This window comes from Nicotiana sylvestris, chromosome 7, assembly GCF_000393655.2.
Source record: "Nicotiana sylvestris chromosome 7, ASM39365v2, whole genome shotgun sequence".
NCBI classification, from domain to species: domain Eukaryota; kingdom Viridiplantae; phylum Streptophyta; class Magnoliopsida; order Solanales; family Solanaceae; genus Nicotiana; species Nicotiana sylvestris.
This window is the reverse complement of record NC_091063.1, coordinates 25,246,124-25,271,517: the sequence shown is the minus strand read 5'-3', so window position 1 is coordinate 25,271,517 and position 25,394 is coordinate 25,246,124. Positions and strand designations below refer to the sequence as shown.

Genomic DNA, 25,394 nt, shown 5'->3' with positions numbered 1-25,394 from the left:
TTCCTAATAAGGTGTACGGAGAATATCGACCTTACGTCACTCCGGAAGGTTCAGAATATGATTCCAATAAGTCCTACATGCATTATATATATATATATATATATCTATTTTACTCTACCGAGCTGCGCTATAGTCGGCCAGGTATGACACCTATTGTGCAACCACTAATCAATTGGGATTACTGAGCTCTACGTGGTCGTGTACGATTCTACCGAGCCTTATGATGGCCTAGTACATTTTTACCGAGTCCTCTTTGAGGCCGGGTACGATATAATGATGATGATGCCCACAGAGGCGTATGCTTTTTAAAAGTTTACATAAATATATGTATTATGCATTTCATGTCAGTAGCCCCCAGAGGCACTCAGATATTACATGTTGTATCTCCTCTATCTCTCTTTACATTACTGCACTTGTTTATGTTTTCCTACCCTACATACTCGATAACTTATTTGTACTGACGTACCTTTTGCCTGGGGACGCTGCATTTCATGCCCGCAGGTCCCGATTGATAGGTTGACAGCCCTCCAAGTAGGCTATCAACTTAGTGGAAGGTGTTGGTGTACTCTGCTTGCTCTGGAGTTTGTCTATTTAGTCAGTATGCTTTGAATATGTATTGATTGGTATGATGTGGCCCTATCCCAACCTTTATGATATTATGTACTCTTAGAGGCTTGTAGACTGATGTTAGGTGTATGGATACTTGTATGGCCTTCTCGGCTTATGTTTTGAGTTTATAAATGGTCATGTCGCCCTTATAGGCCCGTATGTCACATGTATAAGTTTGCATATCATGTTGGTTTATCATATGTTAAGTATTCCCTTATGTTTCATTCTTGTTATCTCATGATAGGTTTCTGGCTCATTTACCAATGATAGTATGATAAGAAAGATATATTACGTTGGTACTCGATTGAGTAAGGCACCGGGTGCCCGTCACGGCCCCTTCGGTTTGGGTCGAGACAAAAGTGGTATCAGAGCAGTTATTTCCTAGGGAGTCTACAAGTTGTGTGTCTAGTAGAGTCTTGTTTATGGGTGTGTTGTGAACCACACTTATAAGCAGGAGGCTACAGGGCATTTAGGACTGTCACTCTTTATTCTTATTCTAGATCGTGTGGTAGAGCTCAGTTGTAAGAACTCAATTTCCTAAACTCTATCTTATTCATAATACGACGATGCCTACATCTAGAAAGACAACTGGTAAGGGATTGAATGTGGTTGTGGAAGAGTTGATCAGAGGAACTCGATTTTGCATCATGCTTATGATGCGTAAATGTTAGGTATTCAGCAGATCATGTGTGCACTAACATTTGTGAGACTCTTGATAAGGAGCCCCAAGTCATGAATATTTATCCACCAATATGGTAAAGTGCAACGAGAGAAATTGGAGGTGGATACAAGTTTGAATAAGTGAAAGAAATAACTTGACAAAAAAGTACGAGGTATCCAGCTAATGAAGATTATCAGTATTTGCAATTCAGGCAGAGAAATATAAGCATTTTGAGTTACCTTCAATAGAAACAGAGGTATGTACAATTGGCCACATCCATCTCAGTTATGCCCTATTGAGTTGACAGATATAGTTTAAGAGAAGAAGGGGATAGCAATATCCAATTGAGGTTAGAGTAACCCAAAATGGTAGATGGATTATTATCATTAGCTAACATTTTTGAAGGATATTGCATATATGGTAATAGTTCTCCGTGTGAGACACCCCGACGGTTTAATTTAAAATAGTACATTTAGATATGATTACTAGAATGTTTGGAAAAATTTAGAATATTGGCACTGTAATCCTAGAAGGGATAAATATTTACCTTTATATGGCTCCCGTTCCTAGTAAAGAGAGAATGCTAGGTGACCTGAAGCGCCAGTGTGATGAAGCAAGGGGAGATAAAAGTGAAAGAATATTTTCTTGAAGTTATCATAATAAAGTGATAGACAAAAAAAATATTAACCGGAAAATAAGAAGAGAGTAAATAAAGTATTATGATTAAGATGTGATAAATGGGTGATAACGGTAAATCAAAATATGACACGATGATAGAGTCTATAGTCAAGTAAAGGAAAAGATAAGAGGTGACAGGACTTGAGACAATAATAGAGTATAGGCCAAAGGTCGTATCCTCATTTCGAGAAATGACTTGGTGAGTCCAACGTGATTACCAGGAGGCAAAGTTTGACCCCCTGTAGTAATATAAATTAGTATGGTCTAGCACAAAACCGAGCATGAATTAGGGTCCGGAGGATTTGATAATGGTTGACATCGTGAGAATTTCAGTGATCGTTCTCCAACAATAATAGAATAGACAACAGACGAATAACCTTTAAATGTCATTTAGGAAGTCTCTTACCTAAAGCAATCACTTTGAGCAGAGTTAATCTTAAGGGACTAAGTGTGCCAGTTACACTAGGTGTCACCTTTGTGCGTAAGCAATTTAGTTATCCCTGGTACAGAAGGTTACCATAAGGCGATTAAGATTAATTGTGATGTGAAAAGACGCCAAATATGAAGAGTTAAAACATATCTAGGTAGATCGTCGTAGAACTAAATCTTAGTACTCCCCTAAAGAGGGGAATATGGTGTGATATGGTATTAAGTCGGAGTTAAACGGTTTAGGTAACTATGGAATGGTAAAGGAGAAATGTGGTAAAAAAGAGAGAGAGATGATATTGCATTTATTCAATTCCTACAAATATGTTGCGACTCCAGAACATTATACAAGCACGACACCGGGGAGAGGCAGTTAAAGTTTCCGGCCAGGATGTTATTGATAAATAAGTGTGAATGGATACTTGATACATCAAGAGCTAGTGGCTAGAGGTAAGTTAAGACAAAGGATATATCCTAAGAGAGATTATGCAGAATATATATATGAGAATGGACCAACGAGTAATTAGTAGTTGATTCAGGAAGAGCCCAGTTATGGCTAGACATGAGGTCAGAGATAAATCAACAGATCATGCATGATAAATGTAGTGAACCATAGCATAGGAAATTCAGTCTCGCAGATGTTAGATCGCAATCATCTAAAAAATTTTAGATAGGAGTTGAGGCAGTTAAAGGTACCATTTATATTTTATGAAAATAAGAGAGAGTGCCACTAAGGAGACAATAAAAATTTGAGCCTAGAAGTAACTCTACGAGCACAAGGGCATGAAAGTATGTAACTAAGGATTATTATAGGCGGGTAAGAACAATGAAATTTTCCTTCTAGTGTATGATATAACAAGCTCGCAACTTTACAAAAGCCATAAAGTGTCCCTAAGTACTACAACGAAAGACTAGCTGAGGAAATAAGGGATAAGGTTTCCGCCTAAGCATAGGGAGATAAAGAGTATATGATCTTGTAACAACAGTTTCATTACAATATTTTATACACTCCATAAGAAAGTGTCACCTATCGTGGCTAATGAATGAGAATAAAAAAATCAAAGGTGATGTTTGATATCATATGAGGTATAGCAAATTACAGTATTCGTGGGCAATAAGACAAGCCAAGTATTCATGCAACAAGTGATAGAACGACCAGGAAAAGTAATTGCTTCAATTTAAGGACAACTAAGAAGGCAGAAAGGAAATTTATGGTGCTAGCAAGTTAAAGGAAGGTTGCGAGTAATATAAATAGATAGGTGTAGGTCATAAGGTAAAGTATCGTAGAACAACAAGGTTTTAGGTAGATATGAGTAAGGATATGAAAAGGTGAGTGAGAATGTGACGAGAATATGTAAGTCCTCGGGATTGAACCCATCAAAACAATAGAGCTGATGATTTCCATATGTAATAAAAAGCTCGGTACAACCTGAATGAACACAGAGGAGTCTAAGACAAAGAGCAATTAGAAGACATGAAATGCTGCCCCGGTAGTAGAATAATGGTGTAATTGTGATAGATAAGAGGATGACATTTAGGCCTTTGATTGAGGAATTTTTAAAGAGAAGGGATTTTATGAATTGCATGGGATTGAAATACCCCCATAAGATGAATCATGTTAGGATGCTATGAAATACGGTTATTGAAGTATAGTATCATCCCTAGGTAGATCAGGCAAATCACTTCAGATGTTCCCCGATGAGACGTGATCCCTAGTGACAATGTATTACTAAGAGGTTTTAAGTTATCAGTAGTAGATTATAGATCAACATTAAGGTGAATTGCTAATGGATGGATAAAAGTTGCAAAGTATGAGATGAGATTAGACCGTCATTATTAAGATAAACAGTAATGATGAAGCATTAAAGGACTTAGATTTATACATATAGGACAAGCAGTGAAAGATTAAACCGGAGCTAGGTGGCAGACCTCGGTAATAATAAATCGAAGTAAGAGTTATGGTATGGTATGACCTACCTGGTTGTAGTAAATCCATAAGCATAGATAACTAAGGCTATGAAACAAGATATATCAATAGTCGTATGTTCGACAAAGTACCAAGCGAAGAACTTCAGTATACCTATAGATGCCTAGAGGGATAGCTTGTCAAGTTCTATTTATGTTCCGAAAGTGAGGCCTGGAGATTGGCAAAAAGCCGGGGAAAAAAGGAGAGAAGAGTTGTATAGGCGTGCAAACAAGGTTAGAATCGTACAGGCTGCATGAAAAAGGTAGAAATAGTTACAAGATTGGAAAATTTTCGACCGCAAGTCGTGGTGTGAGAAAGAGGCCTAAAGGTGGGAATGCCATAGCCTTTGGATTTATTCCTTGAACAACTCCCTAGATGGCAAAAACAATATTAAAGTATTCATAAGAGCTACAGGTTATGAGACTGATAAATGCATCAGTCAACATTCGAGGACGAATGTTCCAAAGGTGGGAATGATGTTACATCCTCTATTTTCGTACGTGGGAGTACGTCGTAAGCCAATTGATGTAAGCTCGGAATGAGATCATTTTTGAAAGTACATAATGTAAGTTCATCATGTTATCTTGGAGGTTAAAAATCTTTAAGATCATGAATAACAAGTACCAAAAGTTTTGGAAAGCTTAGACGCTAAACGAATTGAAGAAAAATAAGTTTCTTCGAAAGTCGACAAGTTTAAACTGTTATAACATATACTTTTGGGGTGATACTAGGGTGATTAACATGTTGAGAAGGTTAAGTTATGTGTTATTTTAGTTGTCTCTTAGGCGTGTGTTATGTTTTTAAGTCAAGCGAGTTGTGGAACAAAAAGTTGGCAAAGGTCATCACAAGTTGCATTCATAATGTGCTGAAATTTATGTCAAATGTAGCTGCACTTTTCTCCTAATATACTTGAAATAAAGTGATGATCTACATATTAAATTGAATATCTACGAGTCTAATTTCCAACGCATTAAACCTTTTGTCAATATGATCTCGGATTATAGAGATATTCGCATTTTCGTGACACTGCGCAGATTGGTAGGTGACAAGTAGTTGCATCACCTACTTGCCAAAATGAGAGGACTCAATTAAAAGCCCTAAAGTTGGCCAAGAGGGGACTTTTAAGGGACTATCAACTCATTTATTTTACTCATCTTTCAGACATTTAAAACCTTATTCAGCCCCTGCAACTCCTCCCCAAAAATCCCACACAAACCCTACGGTATTGGGGGTGTTATGACGTGATTCTAGTGCTTAAAAGTACGGACAGCTTGCTAGTTTCTCTTTATCCTTCTTGTAGCCACGTGTAGTAACTGAGTATTGATGAAGAAGGACTAGTTTTCGTGGTTTATACTCAGTAAAATGTAATTTTATGCTTCTCCTTCCATTATCTATGCGTTTGCGAGTTGTAACTCGATCGTAAAGAATAGACCTAGCGAGTTTCGAAAGAATGACATGTTGTTTGTTCTTGTGTCATGGTTGGCTGGTTGTGAACTTATTTTTAAGTTGAATTTATGGCTGGTTTATTAGATAAGAGGTATATTTATGTACTTTTGGTTGTGTTTCTCGATTTGAAAGAAAAGACAAGTCGAAACGTATTTAAGTAAACTGAAAAAATTAATTTTGAGTTGCTAAACTTGTCGGACTGTTTTGTGGGCTGTTTCGTGTTGATATTGAGTTGTCTATTTTGCTACTGTTTTTATGGAGTTTAGAAGAGGAAGGGTGTTGAGAAACACCACATAATGGCATGGTTGTTTGCTGGTCGGTCGTCGTAACATTTTCGGATTGTTTGACACTCTTATTGTGGTCGTGTTGTGTATGGAGTGATAGCGGTATGTTAGGCTGTTTGGTGATTGTTTTGACTTGTGTGAACTCATATATATAGGGGATGTGCTATCCATTTCATCGTAAAATAGGTTGTGGTCGATACATAATAGTTACGACGCTTAAACGATGATGATAGTGTCATTTCTCTTATTGTAGACTAAGGAGTCGTGACAGGTGCATAGCTTGAGGTTGGGCAGTACATATACAAGGTATGTGAGGCTGTCCCTTTACTTGTTTTGCATGACTTCGATTGTACATAATAAAATGAACGAGCTTCCAAAGGTGCTATACACTTAGAAGCTAACAGTACTTACATTGTTTCCCTTCTTATGGAACAATTGATGTTGAGGTTGCTTCTTTTATCCTTATGATATCAATGTTATTGGTACTTCCTGATTCTTATAAGATTCTTGATGAAGAGTTACTCCTAATAAGGTGTACGGATAATATCAACCTTACGTCACTCCGAAAGGTCCAAATTATGATTCTAATGAGTCCTACATGCATTACATATATGTATCTATTTTACTCTACCGAGCTGTGCTATAATCGGCCGGGTACGCACCTATTGTGAAAGCACTGACCAGTTGGGATTACCGAGCTCCATGTGGCCGAGTACGATTCTACCGAGCCTTATGATGGTCGGGTACATTTTTACCGTGTCCTCTTTGAGGCCAGGTACGATATGATGATGATGATGCCCACTGAGGCGTATGCTTTTTAAGAGTTTATGTATATATATGTATTATGCATTTCATGTCAGTAGCCCCAGAGGCACTCATATGTTAAAGGTTGTAACTCCTCTATCTCTCTTTACATTACTGTTCTTGTTTATGTTTTCCTGCCTTACATACTCGGTAATTTATTCGTATTGATGTCCCTTTTGCCCGGGGACGCTACATTTCATACCTGCAAGTCCCGATTGATAGGTTGACAGTCCTCCAAGTAGGCAATCAGCTCAGCGGAAGGTGTTGGTGCACTCTGATTGCTTCGGAGTTTACCTATTTGGTCAGTATGCTTTGGATATGTATTGATTGGTATGGCGGGACCCTGTCCCGACCTTTATGATATTATTTACTCTTAGAGGCTTGTAGACAGATGTCAGATGTATGGATACTTGTATGGCCTTGTCAACTTATGTTTTTAGTTTACAAATTGTCATGTCGGCCTTATAGGCTCGTATGTCACATGTATAAGTTTGCATATCTTGTTGGGTCATCATATGTTGAGCATTCCCTTATGTTTCATTCTTGCTATTTCATGACGGGTTTTCTGGATCATTTACACATGATAGTACGATAAGAAAGATATGTTATGTTGGTACTCGGTTGAGTAAGGCACCAGGTGCCCGTCAAGGGCCCTTTGGTTTGGGTCGTGATAGATTTAGTTGTTATTCACAAAGGATGTAGCGTTCATGGAGTAGGAAATTGCTTGGCTGCTTTTAAGATTGAATTACTTCCTTGGGTGTTGCTATACTAATGGGGCACAGGTCATTTGGTTCATTTGGGCGGTGCTATTGAGATTTGAGTAGAGTGGATGACTCTCGAAAATGGTTCTAATGAATTCAAGATTTGTATGTGGCGATTGAGAATTTTTGCGGGCTTGTATATGGATAAAAGCTAAGAGTTACATTGGATGATATTGACATCCACAATATTTCTACATCATTGTGGAATTCTACATTTCAGTATCAGGAAGGTAAGATAAACAATTTGAAATTCACAAAAGGTCTACAATTTGAAATTCACAAAAGGTCTCTTTAGAGTATCTCCGTTGTGGTGCTTTTATGGTGCCTAAGAGAGTATTTAGCGGCTTATGAGCCTTAGGGCGTTGTGGTTTTATGCTTGGGTCTCATGTGGTGAGTCTGGGTTGAGGATTGTGGTATTATGGTGAGGAGAAGTATCAATTTGATGGTAATTCGGGAGGAACTCGGGGAAATATGACAACTTGGTAGTAGGTTGGATCGGCATGGTAATAGATAGGATTAGCTCTTTTGGTGCTTATTATGTTGTGAGTTTCTACAGGTGTTGTGGCATTACTCTTGTGTTTTGACAGCCTTCGTAGCTTGGTAGAGTTAGAGGGATTTAGTCCTGACGGGTTGATTTTATGCAAATGGGATTCAGAGAGTTCTTGATGGTTTCTACAACGGGTAGAGATGCATATTTCCTACTGGCATGAGGAGCATATGATGTATAGTGATTTTCTTCTGGATAGTATCAAATGAAAATGTTCTTGGCTAATTAAGTACATTATTGCTTGTAACTGGGAGTGGATTATGAAGTTCTTGTGCTTTTGTATGATGTCATAGTATATGTGGTATGTTACGTAGGATATAGATTTGCATGTGTAAGGTCACGATTCATTTTTGAAGGGAATGACATGAATTCTTAGGCAGCATGGACGATCTCAGATGACTAGATAATTAGATATGGCTTGATGAGGGTGTAAGTTTCAGATGGGGCAATGTGTTGTGATTTATGGATACTTTATTGGTATTACGGCAATCTCCTGGTTGGTCGACTTCTTATGCTCACATTTCGCTTTGTGGCACAGAAGAATTATAGAAGTATTCCTCATGGGATGATTGTGTACTAAAGAAGTGTTAGACATTCAGGCGGTGGAGTTGAGATCAGATATGGTAAATCGTGGGTTCTATGGATTGGGAGACTAGGAGTTCTCATGAGTGGATGGTTTCATGGTTGTGTACTGTGAAGATGTACTTGAGGTTAGTTAGAGGGTAGTATGTGTTGTGATCCAATCATTGTGGACTTTTGGAGGGTTAATTATCTATTTGTGGATGACTAAGTTGATTTGGGGGTCCATTTGTTGGCTCCATACTGCTATTGTTGAGGGATGTTCCTTCGGTTGTTGTTGAGCTTATTCGTGTTTTGAAATGAACTATGAGTTACTCTTGTATGTTATGAAGAGTTGTGAATCATTGGTTATATGGTCACATAGTGCTGTTCTATTTGGTGTTATAGCGGGAATTTGAGTGGGAGAATATATGGGTATTGCATGATTGATTGCGCGTTGGCTATTTTCTTTCTGGATTGTTGTATTGTGTTATTTGTTCTCTGTGGTTGTGGTAATTCACTTTGGGTACTTGATATCAAATTTTGCGGTTATTGATTTTAAGCAAGGCGGCTCGAGGTATAAAATATGGACTGGCGTTTGGATGGGGTCATGCATTGCAGCGAAGTTATGCTGAGATATGATCATTTGTATTGGATTCATGTGTTTTGGTTCTACGGTGTGTGCTAGGCTCTTAGCATGGTGTTGTGATGGTATTTGTTAAGCTGGAGGGATAGTTCTATCGTTTGAGTTATTTTCGTGATTGAGTACATTTAGAATGTTGCTATTTGGTGCACGGGTTGCACAGGTTGTGGCTTTAAGCTGTATTGACGCATCATGTCACTAAACTGATTATATTAGATCAGATGAGGTCATTGTACCTATCATGGGGGCTATCGGATCTGATTGTGGTATATTTGGAAGGATATTGATGTTGACCGGTTTAGAAATTTTCTATTGTTCCTATCAAATGAGAGGGAGTTCCACAACTTGTGGATATGGTGAATGGCTATGAGTTTCTGCGTGCTTCTTTCAATGTTGGCAGCATATGAAGGTGTTAGAATGAGGCTCTGTTTAATAAGAAATTTATTACCGACACTAGGTTGTTTTGAGCAGCTACTGGGACTAGAAATTATCGCTATGAGTGTTTGAGTTATGTAGTATATGATGTGATTTCATCTTGGGTTTTGGTTATGGCTTGATACAACTTGTTCAGACTTATACGGTGGGCAGATGTGAGATTCTGATCTTATAGAAAACTTCGGATGTGGAAATTGGATTCTAAGGCTTGTGGGCTTGGTTAGATTAAGAAATTTCAGTCATTTTGTGTTATCAGACGTATATGGGATAGGGTGATGTGGGATCACCCCCGAGTATGTGCATGGTAAGGTCACTCGGAGACTTGATGCCTTTTGGAACAACTCCGAGCACGTTCGAGGATGACAGTATGTTTAAATGGGTGAGAATGTAATAACCCGACTGGTAGATTTCGGCATTTGCACTTCGCTCGATTGTTTGAGGCCATGAGTAGCTCTGTATGATGTATTATTACTTATGTGAATCGTCGGTTTTGGTTTTTAGGTTATTCGGAATTGAATAAGAAGAATGATTCTTCACTAGAAGCTTCAAATTAGAAAGGTTTGACCAAATTTGACTTTTTAGTATTTAAAATCGGATTGGATTTCTGATGGTTCTGAATGAGTGCGTCCAGATCGTGTTTTGGAGGTCTGTAGTGGAATTTGGCTTGAAATGGCGAAAGTTGGAATTTTGGAATGATTGACCGGGAGTGGACTTTTTAATATCAGGGTTAGAATCCAATTTCGGAAGTTGGAGTAGGTTTGTAATGTCAAATGTGACTTGTGTGCAAAATTTGAGGTCAATCGAGCGTGATTTGATAGGTTTTGGCATTAGTTGTAGAAGTTGAAGTTTCAAAGTTCAATGATTTTGAATTGAGGTGTGATTCGTCAGTTTGATGTTGTTATATGTGTTTTGAGGCCTCGAGTAGGTCTGTGTTATGTTATGAGACTTGTTGGTATATTTGGTCGGGGTCCCGAGTGGCTCGGGTGTGCTTCGGACGAGGATCAGATCATTTTCATTCCATATTGCATTGCTTAAGATTTCTAGTTCTTGTATGAGAGCACTTGTGGCTGGTCTAAGTAGGTATGATGGCCGCAGATGCTAGCCAAGCATCGCATATGCCAGTTTTCAATGAGAAGTGAAGGTCTGTAGGTGCGGAGGTATTTGCATTGAAGCGCGACCGCAAATGCGGTCATGGCCATCGCAGAAACGGCTTGTCTCGCAAATGCGAGCCCCTTTCCACAAAAGCGAAGGTCGCAGATGCGGCCACTTATCCGTAGATGTGAAAGTGCTGGGCAAAGTTATAAAAATCGAGGGTTTTGTTGTTTCTTCAAATTTTGAGTTATGGGACTCAGATTGAGGCAATTTTGGGACCAAATTTCATCACAAGAATTGAAGTAACTGTTCTCTACTCAGGTTTTATTATATTTCATGAATCCATCTTCATTTTTAGCAATTGGTTGATGAATTGACAGAGAAAATTGGAGGGTTTGGCCTAATGTTTCATAATATAAATTTTTGAGTTTTGAACACCGATCTGGAGTGGGATTTGAGTGAAACTAGTATGGTTGGACTCGTAATTGAATGGGTTGTCGGATTTTGTGAGTTTTGTCGGGTTCCGAGGTGCGGGCCCGGGTTTGATTTTTGGCCGGATTTGGGATTTGACTTAGGATACGATCTTTATCATTTGTAATTGCTTCCTCGAGCTTTATCTGATTTTTTTAGTTGCTTTTGGCTAGTTTTGAGTTGTTCGGAGGTCGCTATGCACGTGATGGCATCCTTGGAGCATCGCTTGGCTTGCCTGGTATTGGAATTGGCTTGTTTAAGATAAGTAACTCTTCTAAGCTTAGTGCTGAGGGTATGAAACCTCAAATTATGTGTTATGTGATTGGCATTGAGGTGACGCACATGCTAGGTGACGGGCGTGTGGGCGTGCACCCTGTGAATTGTGACTTCGTTGTTTTCCCTAGCACTGTTTAGTTGCCCTAGTTTGTTGATATCTGTGTTTTCACCATGTGATTAATTAATTGAGCTATCAGTCATGCTAGATATCATGTTTAGGCTTTATGCCGATATTGTTAGGACCCATAGTGGTCGTTTCATGCTGTCACCTCACTGATTTCATTGATATTTTGTACTCAGTCATATTCATGCATTCATATCATATCTCGGTCTCAGTTGTTATTTATTGATACATTAAATCATTATTGTCGGGATAGTTTCATGACATTTAGAGCCCGAGAGACTGTAGAGATTGATAACTGAGTTAGGCTGAGGGCCTGATTGAATTATGCCATGATTGGCTTGTTATAACGCTTCTGCTGAAGGAGCCCCTCCGAAGTCTGCACACTCCCAGTGAGCGCATGTACCTACCGAGTGCAATTTCCAAGTGATTGGGAGGACTGAGTGACTGGGAGGACTGAGTGAATTGATCCTCTAATAGTATGCATATGGTTTTTTTGATGAGTTGCATCGCATTTGACATGCACCTGACATATAAGCATAGAGATGCAGTTTCCTCATGTTGTACGGTATAGATTCTTTAATGACTTCTTACACACATTGATCTGTGGGTATAGAGATGTATTTCACACATGCTATCTGGAAAGAAAAATGAAACATCATATTTACGGTTGAAAGGATTTTTGGGAAAAAGTTACAATTTTCAAACATACTCATATTTTTGACAAATTCTGTAAAGGATTTGGGCTTTCATTGGTATACTTGAAAAGTGGAACTATTTTCGAAAAACTATGAAAAGGCTGAGCACTTTATTTCTAAGCTATTTCTTTATTTATTTGCCTTACGGTGTTATGAACTGCTATTGGTTATTGGTGTTAGACCTGGCCTATGTTCCAGCTCGTCACTGCTTTCAACATAAATTTAGGTTTGTTACTTTTTTAATACATGGGGTCGGTTGTACTCATATTACACTTTCTGCACATTGTGGGGAGATTTCGAATGCTGATGCTGCTGTGTTCTATGCTTGCTGGATTGGAAGATGTACATGTGTTCCGGTCGTAGCTGTCCCTTGTTCATGGTAGCCTTAGATTATATAACTCTGTTTATGTACTTTTCAAATAATAGATGTATTTGTTTCCTAACAGTTTTAAAATCTCTATTCTTAGAAGCTGATGATTTGTACTACCAGTCCTTGGGAATTTAATATATCCAGATAATTTAATATTGTCTAATTGACTTATTAACATTATTGAGATTAGATACTTATTAGTTGGCTTACCTAGCGGGTTGGGTTAGCTACCATCACGACTAGTTGATTTAGGGTCGTGACACCTTAAAACCCAATTCCAACATCCGAAATTTCCCTACCAAACTTGATTCTAACATATGAACATTGTATCAATCACTACACACTATACATAAACATGATTTTATACCTTTACTGAATTCACATCATGTACTGCATAATTCACAAGACCATAATAACATCCTTTGACAACAATAGCCGAAATTCAACTAATTTGATGCCCACAACACACCTCATGGCACATGTAAGTCTTGTTCCCACTCTCGCAATTCTGCCATGACAGAAGAGGTGTGTAGAAATTCATAACCACCAGCCGAATCAACAAATCATTGAGTCACTCCTCCTGACAAGAACCATTACCTTATTCTGAACTAAATAATGATATTTGATCCTTAATATGCCTTATATAAATTTGATCGCACTGATCCCATGTCTGAAAATCTTGTCCACCCAGTACAAGTTGCTCCGGCAATAAGCCACCACAAACACTATCTAAGATTTCATATGATGCCATTAATGCGCCAATAAGTTACAACTTTAATAAGACACATACAGAAGAACGAACTCTGGAAAAGAACTATCCAGTCCGTGCAACAAATAAAACGGCCATCAAATACTATGATCCTTTCTTAGAAATAAGAAACAGGACACACACAAAATAAATATAAGGGACTGTGCTTAACATCTCACTATTGCAGCGTGCAACCTGATCCAATGTGACACTGTTGCGATGTGCAACCTGATCCACACAACATACCCATGGTGGCGTGCCACCCGATCCAAACAATATACCTGTGGCAGCGTGCCACCCAATCCAAACACTATACCTATGGGGGCATGCCACCCGACCCGTCCATAACAATCAAATGAAAACACACATCAAACCGTAATTCTTATACTCACAAAATGTCCGAATAACAAACATATGCATGCCAAGTGGATAATACAAATCCTAGGGAGACATATAGCGCCATATGCTACGAAACTCAAGCACAACTAATGTGCGATATATGATCTGCTTCTCGAGAGCCAAACTGCTCATATAATACCACGGCTACATGAAACCTCAACACATGTGCGAATAATCAAGCTATTTCAGAACCCACATGGCACCATAAAGTATTACATGAAATAGCTGGTGATGAAATAACATCCAATGCCCGAAGACTCCTCCATAATAAATGCTATGCTGAATGAACACACCCGACCTGGTGTAGAGCACATATCCACATTTAGACCCATCAACAGACCTCAAGCCGATTCTGATCATACCCTTCTAGGCTAATAACCTTTCGAGGATTCACCATAACCTATTCATGACACATAAGAATAGTCGTCAAATCCGAAACAAACTCACACGGTCCACAACACATGGAATAGAACGTCTTTCAAGCACAAACTCTCACATTAGCGACGGTGCCCGAATTGCCATACTTGGTCTCCATCCTTAACAATCAAGTGACTACCATGTCACACTTATACAAATTTTCCCGTAGGGTGCACTCCTATGACCTTTCGCACTAGGCAGTAAAGTCTGCACCTCTACACCACCAACCGTACAAAATCTATCAGGCCAACCAAGAGTCCGCAATCAATACACAAAGCCCTTTACACAGAACACCGTTCCCAGGTGACACTAAAGAAGATTCCAGCTAACTCTGAACATCCGAATCCTTCCCTGCTCATCCGAGCTCGTGACACTCTTATCAATACCAAGCCACAACCTTGATCCTCAACTTCTAATTCCCATACCGCTTACTACACCAATCATGCCGCAACTCGAGAGTACAAAAATTTATCAAAACCCCTGAACTACTAGTAGAATAAATACTTCATTGTATAGAAACATTTCACTTAACTCATTCAGAAGAACCATTGCAACACACAACTGAACTCCCAGCCGCCAAAAATACAAGCCTTTAGTCGCGATCTAAGCCACCATAACTCTTCCAAAATCCATTTACACAACAAGGTATTAGAATCAAATACCTCCCAAATCAATAAAATTATGGTGGCTGTCATGCCTCGCACGTACCGCCACAAATCATATATATAACTTAACGCATGAAGGAACTGATCACTTCCACAATCATGTTGATTCGAACATTAATAACCGACCCAAATTCTTCAAATTTATTCTCGACTTGCCTTAGAAATAATAATAGATCCATTTATAAACGTAACAAACTCTATCCATACTCATCCCGAGTGACCCGCATCACGAGACCACATCGTCTCATTACTCATGAATCAGCTCATATACTCCTTACGTGCACAATAGCATCCCTAACTGGTACATATATTATGCCATACCTTGAATTAGAAGCTATTTCTTTTTTTCCTCCAATAGTGCACCGCATACACAATAGTAACATACAACATTCCAAGTCCCTAGGCACTACACTAAAATTCTTGAACCCACTAGGACCATAAGCCAAACTCTAGTCGCTGTTAGTAAGTGAACACCCTACAAAAGAAGCACCCGACTGAATTTTTTCCCTTGTACGTAACTCCCACAAGAAGCATAAACTCTGAGTCTTCCCAAAACTTGTACATGAATCGATAAGGCCAAATATAGCACACATTCATCAAGTTATTTGCTCCATTTACCCCTGATTTTCTCTTTTGTTAGTCATAAACGATCTACTAATGCACCGATAACCAGAAACTGTGCAAGCAGACAACCACGCAATCCAACCATAGATGTTATGCTCCTCCACTTAGATTTTAAGCTACAATCACATAATAGCCTGCAAAGATTCCTCCTTCTTAATTCCCATGATCTTGCACCTTTAACCCGCCAAATTTCTGAAAATATTTTGTTAAACCTTTCATGAGCATCTCGAATAATTATCCATAATTGCAAATTTGACCTTCTGCCGAGTAGTTAGTAGAATTCTTTGTAGAAACCTCATCAAATTCACGCAACCTCTAACCTACTCATATGAGATAACCCACTTGTGGAAATTCCATGTCGACATCTTCGAACGATGCTGCACTGGGTACATCTACAATGAAATCAGTAACACTCTTGAGCCTATTCTCGTCCACCAATTGTACAAGTCCGTTTACTCCCCATTGACATCAACCGAAAGTCTGACAATACATTCCAAACTCAAAGTCATGTTGCATCCAAATAAAATTCGTGGTCCTAGTCATTGTCCATCACGCTTCCCAAATTGCTCTAAACTTCCCTCACAGTGTGTAGCTATCCTACCACATAACCCATAAACCACCCTGCCACTCTCCCACTTTGGTTAAACCATCTCCTTTAAGCAACTTCTCTACTTCTGCTTTTCATACTTGACCTACTAGCAATTCAACCAACATGAGACTCCATCTGCCATGTCCTTCCTCATTCTTCACTGCCCAAATACTACCTCAAAGCAAAATCCATCTTTGTGGAACCTGATATGACCATTTTTTACAAAATCTAAGCCTCTTCAAGGATCATCTTTCCCGAGCAATCAACATTAGAAACATTGATTTGATCCCGAAATCGCTATACCCCACTATCTCTAACAACCGCTTCTTAGGCACCATTTCGCAACACTCTGGACCGTAGGAAAATCAAAGAGGCCATAACACTGACAAACCATAATACATTCAAACAAGGACAACGACACAATATCACATTTGATAATTCCACCACGCTCGAAAATACCACATCTCGTCATTTCATAAACCAAGGCCTCAACATCCATAATCTAATTTCATTTCCTCTGCCGGAACTAAATGCTGAACCTCTAAGCCGTAATATGAGAAATCCTTCTTTCAAATCATTAACTGTTGCAATCCATAAATAAGCAACGTACAATTACACCAACACTGTGTGATAACAATGTACAAATCATCATAACAATCAGTGCCCAACTTCAAAATCAAAGGCAATACTGATACTGAGCCGGAACAACAAAATATCCTTCTGCAAGGCGACGATAATAGCCCAATCAAATATGCAGGGAGAAACATCCTGCACCACATCTACAGTACCATTACAATTCCTTAATTCCGAATTGATAATCAGCATTGAACATCGTATAAGAATATGTATGAAGGAAACAAAGGCATAAGTCTCAAAGGAATCAAATCGCACGATGAGGAATCAAGAAGGGAAGTGCTCCTAATAGCCTTATAGCCTCTCAAAGATAAGTACAAAGGTCTCCGCAGGACTCTACTAGACTTGCTCATGACTCGTGAGACCTAAGTGAACCTAACGCTCTAATACCAAGCTATCACAACCCAACATCCACTATAGGTCGTGATGGTGCGTAATGCCGTTGTCAGAAAAGCCAACATTGCTTATTCAAATTAATTACTCATTTTATTAATTTCGAAAACATAATTTCCATTAAATAAATAATATGAAATTAAATTTATAGGGTAATGTGATAATAAATGCGCAATTACAAAAACGAACAACCTGTAGGAACACCCACAACCCGGTGTCACAAATGCATGGAGACCCTGTGTGTTGCAGATCGTAGCAAGGGAGTGTCGCTCACCGTAAATCCCTACAACTGTTGTGCCTCTGCACCTAGAGGACAACCAGAAACATATAACTACATGCACAATACATGCAGTATGAGTACATCAACGTATACCCAATAAGTATCTAGCCTAACCCCGGAGGAGTAGTGACGAGAGATCGACATCGACACTTACTAGAGGTCCTGATAAATGACATGATAATTCATAATAGATATGAAGTGCACAACAATGGTGGATTAATATGAAATTTCATAATTTTTCCAATTTCTTCTATTAAAGCATAAATTCCTCGAACTTTTATTCTACCTTAATAGTTTAGAAAAATGACAAGTGTCATTATCATATAAATAAGAAATACCATAAAAATTTTCGAGCATCAATGAAAGGTTTATCTCGTAAATATTCGGAGTACTAGCGACATAATGCACGATTCTGTTGAGGTCGTTCGGTCTGATCCAGAGTGGTGTGTACACTGCCGAAGGTCAAATGGCAAGAACCAAAGATCCACCTCTATATACTGCCGAGGCGTTCAGCCCGCTCCACAAGAAAGGAAGGAAATTATCCCATTTAGAATGATACTATCGAGGCGTTTGGCCTGCTCCACAAGGGAGGAAGGAAGTTTCCGAATCACAAGATACATGCATACAATATAGTACATGAGCACAATAATAAGTACACCCCTTTACATTTATTGAATACCTTAGCAACAACTCAAGGTATTAAAGCTTGACCTGATACTTTCATTTCTAAATCAATTTCAGTTATAACTTTAATTAATTGAGACAACAGAACAAGTTCAAATAATTCAATTATTAGAGGATTAGGTCCTAAGTCTACCCGAACAAGGACGTGCTTTAGCTGTGTACAGAATCTTGTCAACTCGTACGTATGTAGCACCCACAACTAGTTGCACATAACAATAAATATCACCTAGGGGTAGTTTCCCCTTATAGGATTAGAAAAGAGACTTACCTCGCCCCAAAGTTCCTTTACCGGCTCTAATGCATCTCTAACAACTCAACTCCATGCCAAACGTTCCGAAATTAGACAAACAACGTGCAAATTAATAAGAATATACTCCAATGCTTACAATTTAATAATTTATAATGATTCCCAACTCCGCTCGAAAATCCAACAAAGACAACCCTTGGGCCCACGTGCCCTGATTTCGATTTTTTTAAAGATAAACATTACCTATAACATTACTAACTCAAATATATAATTTATTCCCAATTCTATGCCCAAATTCGTGGTCAAAACTCAAAAATACCAATTTCTAGGTTTTCTTCAAAATCTTACAATTCCTACCAATTTCCACGGTAGAATCTATATGAAAACCAAGTATTTAACTAACAATGTGAAGGAATCGCTTACCGTAATAGATGATGAAGATGGCACTCCAAAATCGGCTCTCATGGACGAAATGAAGTAGAATTTAGCCAAATCCTTCGTTTTTTAAAAGAATGCTACCTAGCCCTACTACCGCACCTGTGGCCGCTTCACCGCATCAGCGATCTCGCAGGTGCGGCCAAAACCTTGCACTTGCGCATACCCTCTACTCAGCACAGCTCCGCACCAGGGATGCCAAACGCGCCCCTGTGGTCTCGCAAATGCAGAGACCTTCAGCTTCTGCGACTCCAGCTGCCCAGCTCGCATTCTGTTTCTTCAGAGCTTTCCTCGCATCTGCGGGCTTGCAGATGCGGAACATCCTCACATCTACGGCCATCCCAGCTCAGTCCAAATGTCGCTTATGCGACCACATCACCGCACATGCGGGTTCACGCCTTCGGGCTAGCACCTGCGACCATTTCCATGCAGGTGCGATTGTACCAGATATTAGCTGCCTAAGTAGTTCTTCCATGTCCAAACTTGATCCATTGATCATCCGGAATCCACCTGAGGCTCTCGGGACGTTAACCAAATATACCAACATGTCCCAAAATATGATACAAACCTAGACGAAACCTCAAACCATGTCAAACAACATCAAAAATACAAATTACGCATCGATTCAAGCATAATGAACTGTTGAACTTCTAACTTCCATATCTGATGCCGAAACCAATCAAAATCACATCCGATTGACCTTAAATTTTGCAAAAAAGTCACATTCGACACTACGGGCCTACTCAAACTTTCGGAATCGGAATCCGAATCTAATATAAAAAGTCTAATCCAGGTAAAACTTTCCAAAAAAAACATCTAACTTCCAACTTTCGCCAAATAGCCTCGAAATGACTTACGGACCTCTAGCTCCACTTCCGGATGCGCTCCTAAGACCTGCATCAGCATACAGAGCTATTCCCAAGCTTCGAATTCCAAATAGACATTCATAACATTAAAATACACTTCAACCCAATTTATGAAATTCTTCCAAAATTCCAACTTTTCACAATAACTACCGTAACGCTCCCGAATCATCCAAAACCCTATCGGGACATACGCCCACACTCAAGATCACCATATAAACCTGTTGGAAACTTCAAATACAGATTTTGAGGTTGTTTACTCAAAAGTCAAATCCTAGTCAATTCTTCCAACCTAAATCTTCCGTAATTAGAGATTTCTTTCCAAATCGACTCCAAAATTCCCGAAATCCAATTTCGACCATATGTACAAGTCATAATACATTAAGTGAAGCTACTCAGGGTCTCAAATCATCGAACGATGCGCTAGAACTCAAAATGACCGGTCGGGTCATTACAGTCGTCGATAAGGCGAGGTCAATTAATGGCACCAATTTGATAATGGAGTCTTTTTTATTTTTAAAAAATGAAATATTTAAAAATGTGATATTTAAAAAAAATAAGGGTTTGGTAAAACATAACAGTAGTAGGAACTAATACAAGTGAATTACGAATATATGTTCGGGTTACTAGTACATAGAGACATGAGTATATTTATAAAGCTCCAATTTATATCGATATTATATTAAAAAAATAGAGTCCCTTGCCAAAAGGTTCTTCATATTTTTAACATTCATAACTGCATTTTAAGTTCCATAAAATTGTAAATATAACTAAAGTTTATTTTTACCAAACCCAAAATAGTCGTATGAAAAAAAAGAAATAAAAGAAGAGAACAAGTGGGAAATTCCTTAAATTTATATCCCTAACAAACAATGATTCCGGCTGGCTTAAATGGAGTAAAATAATATAGTAAACTTATTATTTAATATCAGTATTAAAGTTAAGTCAAAATTGCGTAGGCTCAAAAGGAAAAAAAGAAAGAAGTGAGAATAAGTAAGAATTTCTATTCAATATCCTTATTAAAGAGCATTAAAGAGGCCGTCAATCTGCATTATTTTGCTTTGTTATTCACACATGAGCCATAAAGAAAGTTGCCTAAGCATTAAGTCATTTTCACCCTTTATGAATTCGAAAAAGAATTGGATACAGGAAGGCCATGTGCTTTGTTTTTCTTGGTGTCAATATAGGAATGGGAAACAGTTTGAATGAATATCGTTTTTCTTTGTTGAATAGTTGAGGATAACTCCTAGTTATTATTGTAGGGGATATTGATATCTATTTAGTTTGTTTTTATTCTTTTGTAGTATTTATTTTTAGTTGGTTAGTTAGTTAGGATACAGCTGGCAGCAGTAAATGGTCAAGGTGTGCAGTTGTCACCCTCTCTGCCTGTATATATGTTACTGTACATATTCAATACAATTGAGCTACATTATTCATCAAAGCATTCTTCTTATACTTTTGTCTTCTTCCTCTCTCTCTCTCTCAAACACACACACACATGGACTCTTTAAAAGCTTTCAGATTCAACCATTGGTGCTGAGGTTGAGCTACGCTACGCTAGTCTCAGTCACAATCTTATCCTGGTATCACAGCAAGGTTAATTATTCTCGTCTCTTGTCAATCTTTTCCTAATCCTATTTTCTCTTTTCTCTTTTTTGGTTTGTTGACCTAATTTGATTGATTTGCTCCAATTCGATCAATTCTTCTTATGTCAGTAATCTACTCCATAGAACTCTAAAAGTTTTGGTTTTGATTACTTTTCTCCTAGGAACAATCAATTAATTTTACGTCCTAATGGATATTACCTACCAACAAGATATGACTAATGCTAGTACGAGTGTCGCCGTGCCTCCGACCACGGGAATCTACCCAAGTGATCCCCTATATATGCATTCATTCGACAATCCTGGTGCAATGCTTGTATCTGTTGCATTCGATGGGATAAGGTATAGATCATGCAGACGTAGTGTTCTTCGTGGCTAATCCGTAAAAAATAAATTAGGTTTTGTGAATGGTGAATGCAAGCAGCTAAATATCCAACCACCAACCTATCGGCAGTGGGGATAATGTGATAACATGGTCAGTTCATGGATTTTGAATTCTCTTTCCAAAAAATTGTGGATAGTGTGGAATATGCGAGTGATGTTGTTGAGTCGTGGAAGTATCTGGAGGATCGCTATGAACAAACCAATGGAGCTAAATTAATCAATAATCTCTCCTAAGGAGCCCTTGACATCACTAGCTATTACACTTAGCTGAAAAAGCTATGGGAAGAGCTGAATACTCTGAACAAGAGGACTAAATGTAGCTGCCTTTATAATTGTGGCGCAAAGGAAATCATGTACAAAGCTGAACAAGATAGGAGGTTGATACAATTTCTTATGGGACTCAATGAAGTTTACACTATAGTTTGAGGGAGTATTCTTATGATGAATCCACTTCCTATGTTGGCTCAAGCCTTCTCCTTACTTATCCAGAATGAAAAGCAAAGAGAGATAAAGACAAATAATCAGTTGTTGATTGAGTCCACCTTATTGAATGTGAGAAATTCAGGACCAAGTCCTTTTAGAACAAAATTCTCACCAAGTTACAACTATTCTTGGAGTAACAGAGGTCATCCTATTTGTGATTTTAATAAGAGACCAGGCCATACTAGGGATAAGTGTTATAAGCTACACGGTTATCCACAAAATGGATAGAATTCTAATGAAAATGCACGATATCCTCAAAATGTCTAGAACTCCAATCAAAACTTCAGACACAATAGAGGGAAGATGATGGTAGCAAATGTACAAGGGATGTCATTTGATGCAATGACAAGCAAGCTTGAAGAGTGTGATGCCCAAGATGAGAATCAGAATGTAAATCTAACTAAGGAGCAGTATGGACAACTTCTTTATCTACTTCATCATCTTCAACTTGGCAATGATGGAGAGAACTCAAACAACTTAAATCCTACCAATGTCGTAAACTTTGCAGGTATTGTTATTTGTGCATCTTCTATTAATTTTGGTAAACTCTCATGTAGGTGCTTTGAACCAAAGATTGAAACATGGATACTAGATTCAGGAGCCTCAAATCATATTACCTTTAATAAGTCCTTATTGTCTGATATCAAAATCCTACATTATCCTCGTATTAGTTATTTTACCAAATGGTTATAAATAGAAGGTGACAGAAATTGAAAATGTAAAATTTGCACCTATGATCACTCTGTATAAAGTACTTCACATTCCTTCCTCAAAATTCAATCTTATTTTAATATTGGTTGATCAAACACCTGAGGGTTATAACTTCTTAGTTCTTTCACTAACAATACTTGTCTTCTGCAGGCCCCTTCTTTGAAGAGGCATTGGAGATTGGTAAATTCAAGGATGGATTATACCTACTGTGCTCTCAATGTCTGAGAAACAATTGTCTGGCTAACAACTCTATTATTTGTTCTTCTACTCATTCATGTTATGTAAATAGTCATCTTCTGAATAACATGCATTGTCATCCATCTACATCTGTAAATAGATCATCATTGAGTCATTTGCAGAATCATCAATGTTCAATTGTAAATAATTCATCCTGAACAATAAGAGTCACTGTTCTGGTTTCAATTACTGCATGTTTCAAGTCAATGATGTTAATCTTCTGGGGCATTATAGGCTATTACATGTGCATTTTGTAAAAATAAGGGGAATTCCTCCATACCAGCTTCTCTTTCCCTTAAGCAACCCTTTGTTTGCTCCATTTGACTTATGGCTAGACAAGCCAGGCTCCCCTTTACTCAAAGAGTCAGTACTTAAAATAAAATCATTGAACTCTTGCAAGTGGATTTGTGGGGTCCTTACCATGAATATACACATGATAAATACAAATACTTCATTACTATGGTTGTTGACTTTAGCAGGTCCACTTGGAGGAACCTGCTAACATCTAAAAGCAATGCCCTCCAAACTATCAAAACTTTTATTTCCTTAGTTAAAAATCAATTCAAAACCTCCATCAAGGGGTCAAAATTTGATAATAGACATGAGTCTGTTAATACTGAAGCTACTCTATTTTTTCAATAAAAAGGGATTGTTCACCAAAAGACTTGCCCCTATACACCACAACAAAATGGAGTGGTTGAAAGGAAGAATAAATACTTTATTTAAATAGACAGAGACTTATTGTTTCATTCTAAGTTGCCTTTGAAGTACTGGAGGAATGTATTCTAATAGGCACTTACATTATAAATAGATTACCTACCACCTATCTTAAGAACAAGTCTCCTTTTGAAGTCTTATAGAATAAAAGGCTAAATTACTCCCAGTTAAGAAGTTTGGATGCTTATGTTTCCCAATAATACCAAAAGTTCATAGAGATATGTTTGAACCAGGGACAACACCACATATTTTTGTAGGCTATCCTTTTGGCACAAGGGCTACAAAGTGTTGAATTTATCCACCAAGAAAATCCACATTTCCAGGGATGTAGTATTTCATGAGTCTATTTTCCCCTTAAATATCAGTTTTGAATCTTCCTTTTTCCTTTCAGCTCTTTATCCACTTCCTATTAGTCCCATGATTGATACTAATACAGTGTCATTTTAATAAGGTACTATGAGTGATCAAAGGAATGTAGGTAGTACATCTAATATAGTCTTACCTTCCTCTAACAGTTCCTCTCCTGATCCTCTACCTCCTTCACATACACCAAATAATGTAGGCTCACCACCATCACATAATGCATATTTCCCACACACCACTGATTCACCTCAAAACACAAAACACATGTATACTTGAAAGATTACATATATTCTATGCCTAGACCAACTCCTCATGAACATACAAACAAACATAACCATAATGATTTCTCCCTGAATGCCTCGTTCTCTAAACATCATCATATTACTGATAATACCTTGGTGTCACGACCCAAAAATTCCAACATGTCGTGACGGCGCCTAATGTGGTACTAGGCAAGCAGACATTTCAGAAAAGGTGAAGGACCAGCATCATCTCCAAGTTCACAAAATAAAGGCGTCGGAGGAAAGCATTAGCCGACAAGAAAGCAAGGCAACAAGAACAAGTTGAAGATGGATGAAATTTCAGGATCCTCAGTTTAACTTAGCTTCTTGTTTTCCTTTTAGAGCAATGTAATAGGGAGATCGGTTGAGCAGTAGCATCCTACAGCAGCATACAACAGCGCACAACAACAGCAAACACTACAGTCACACGGTAGTCCCAGCTACCAAAATTTCCCGAACTACATTGACCTGATTCCTGTTCAGCCCAGGATATGTAGGAAACCTCTGAAGCAAAGGTTCGGTCAAATCTTTTTCAAAAAATGCTTCACACGGAGTATTCGGACGGGCAAAAATCGCTCGCTTTATCTTTGCGCGAAAACCCTTCGTGTCTTCGTGCAAAGAGGGGCAGCTGTAAGCACGTGATTTTTGCTTCACGGACAATCGCTCCAAAAGAAAATAAAAATAGTGGCAAAAGGCTTCGCTGTACAATTTTTCGATCTTTCCGTGACATGTGTTGTTAGTCGTTTGTGAGTCTGTCCATTTTGCATCTAGTCATTATCAAACAAAAATAC

General features: G+C 38.4%; 1 long non-coding RNA gene across 1 annotated transcript; it reads left to right on the top strand.

Annotated features, from left to right (window-relative positions):
- Positions 1 to 21,267: 21,267 nt before the first annotated feature.
- Positions 21,268 to 23,431, top strand: LOC104231783 (uncharacterized). Its single transcript, XR_011401032.1, has 2 exons — positions 21,268 to 22,802; positions 23,156 to 23,431. It is a non-coding gene; the product is annotated as an uncharacterized lncRNA (long non-coding RNA).
- The last annotated feature ends 1,963 nt before the right edge of the window (positions 23,432 to 25,394 follow it).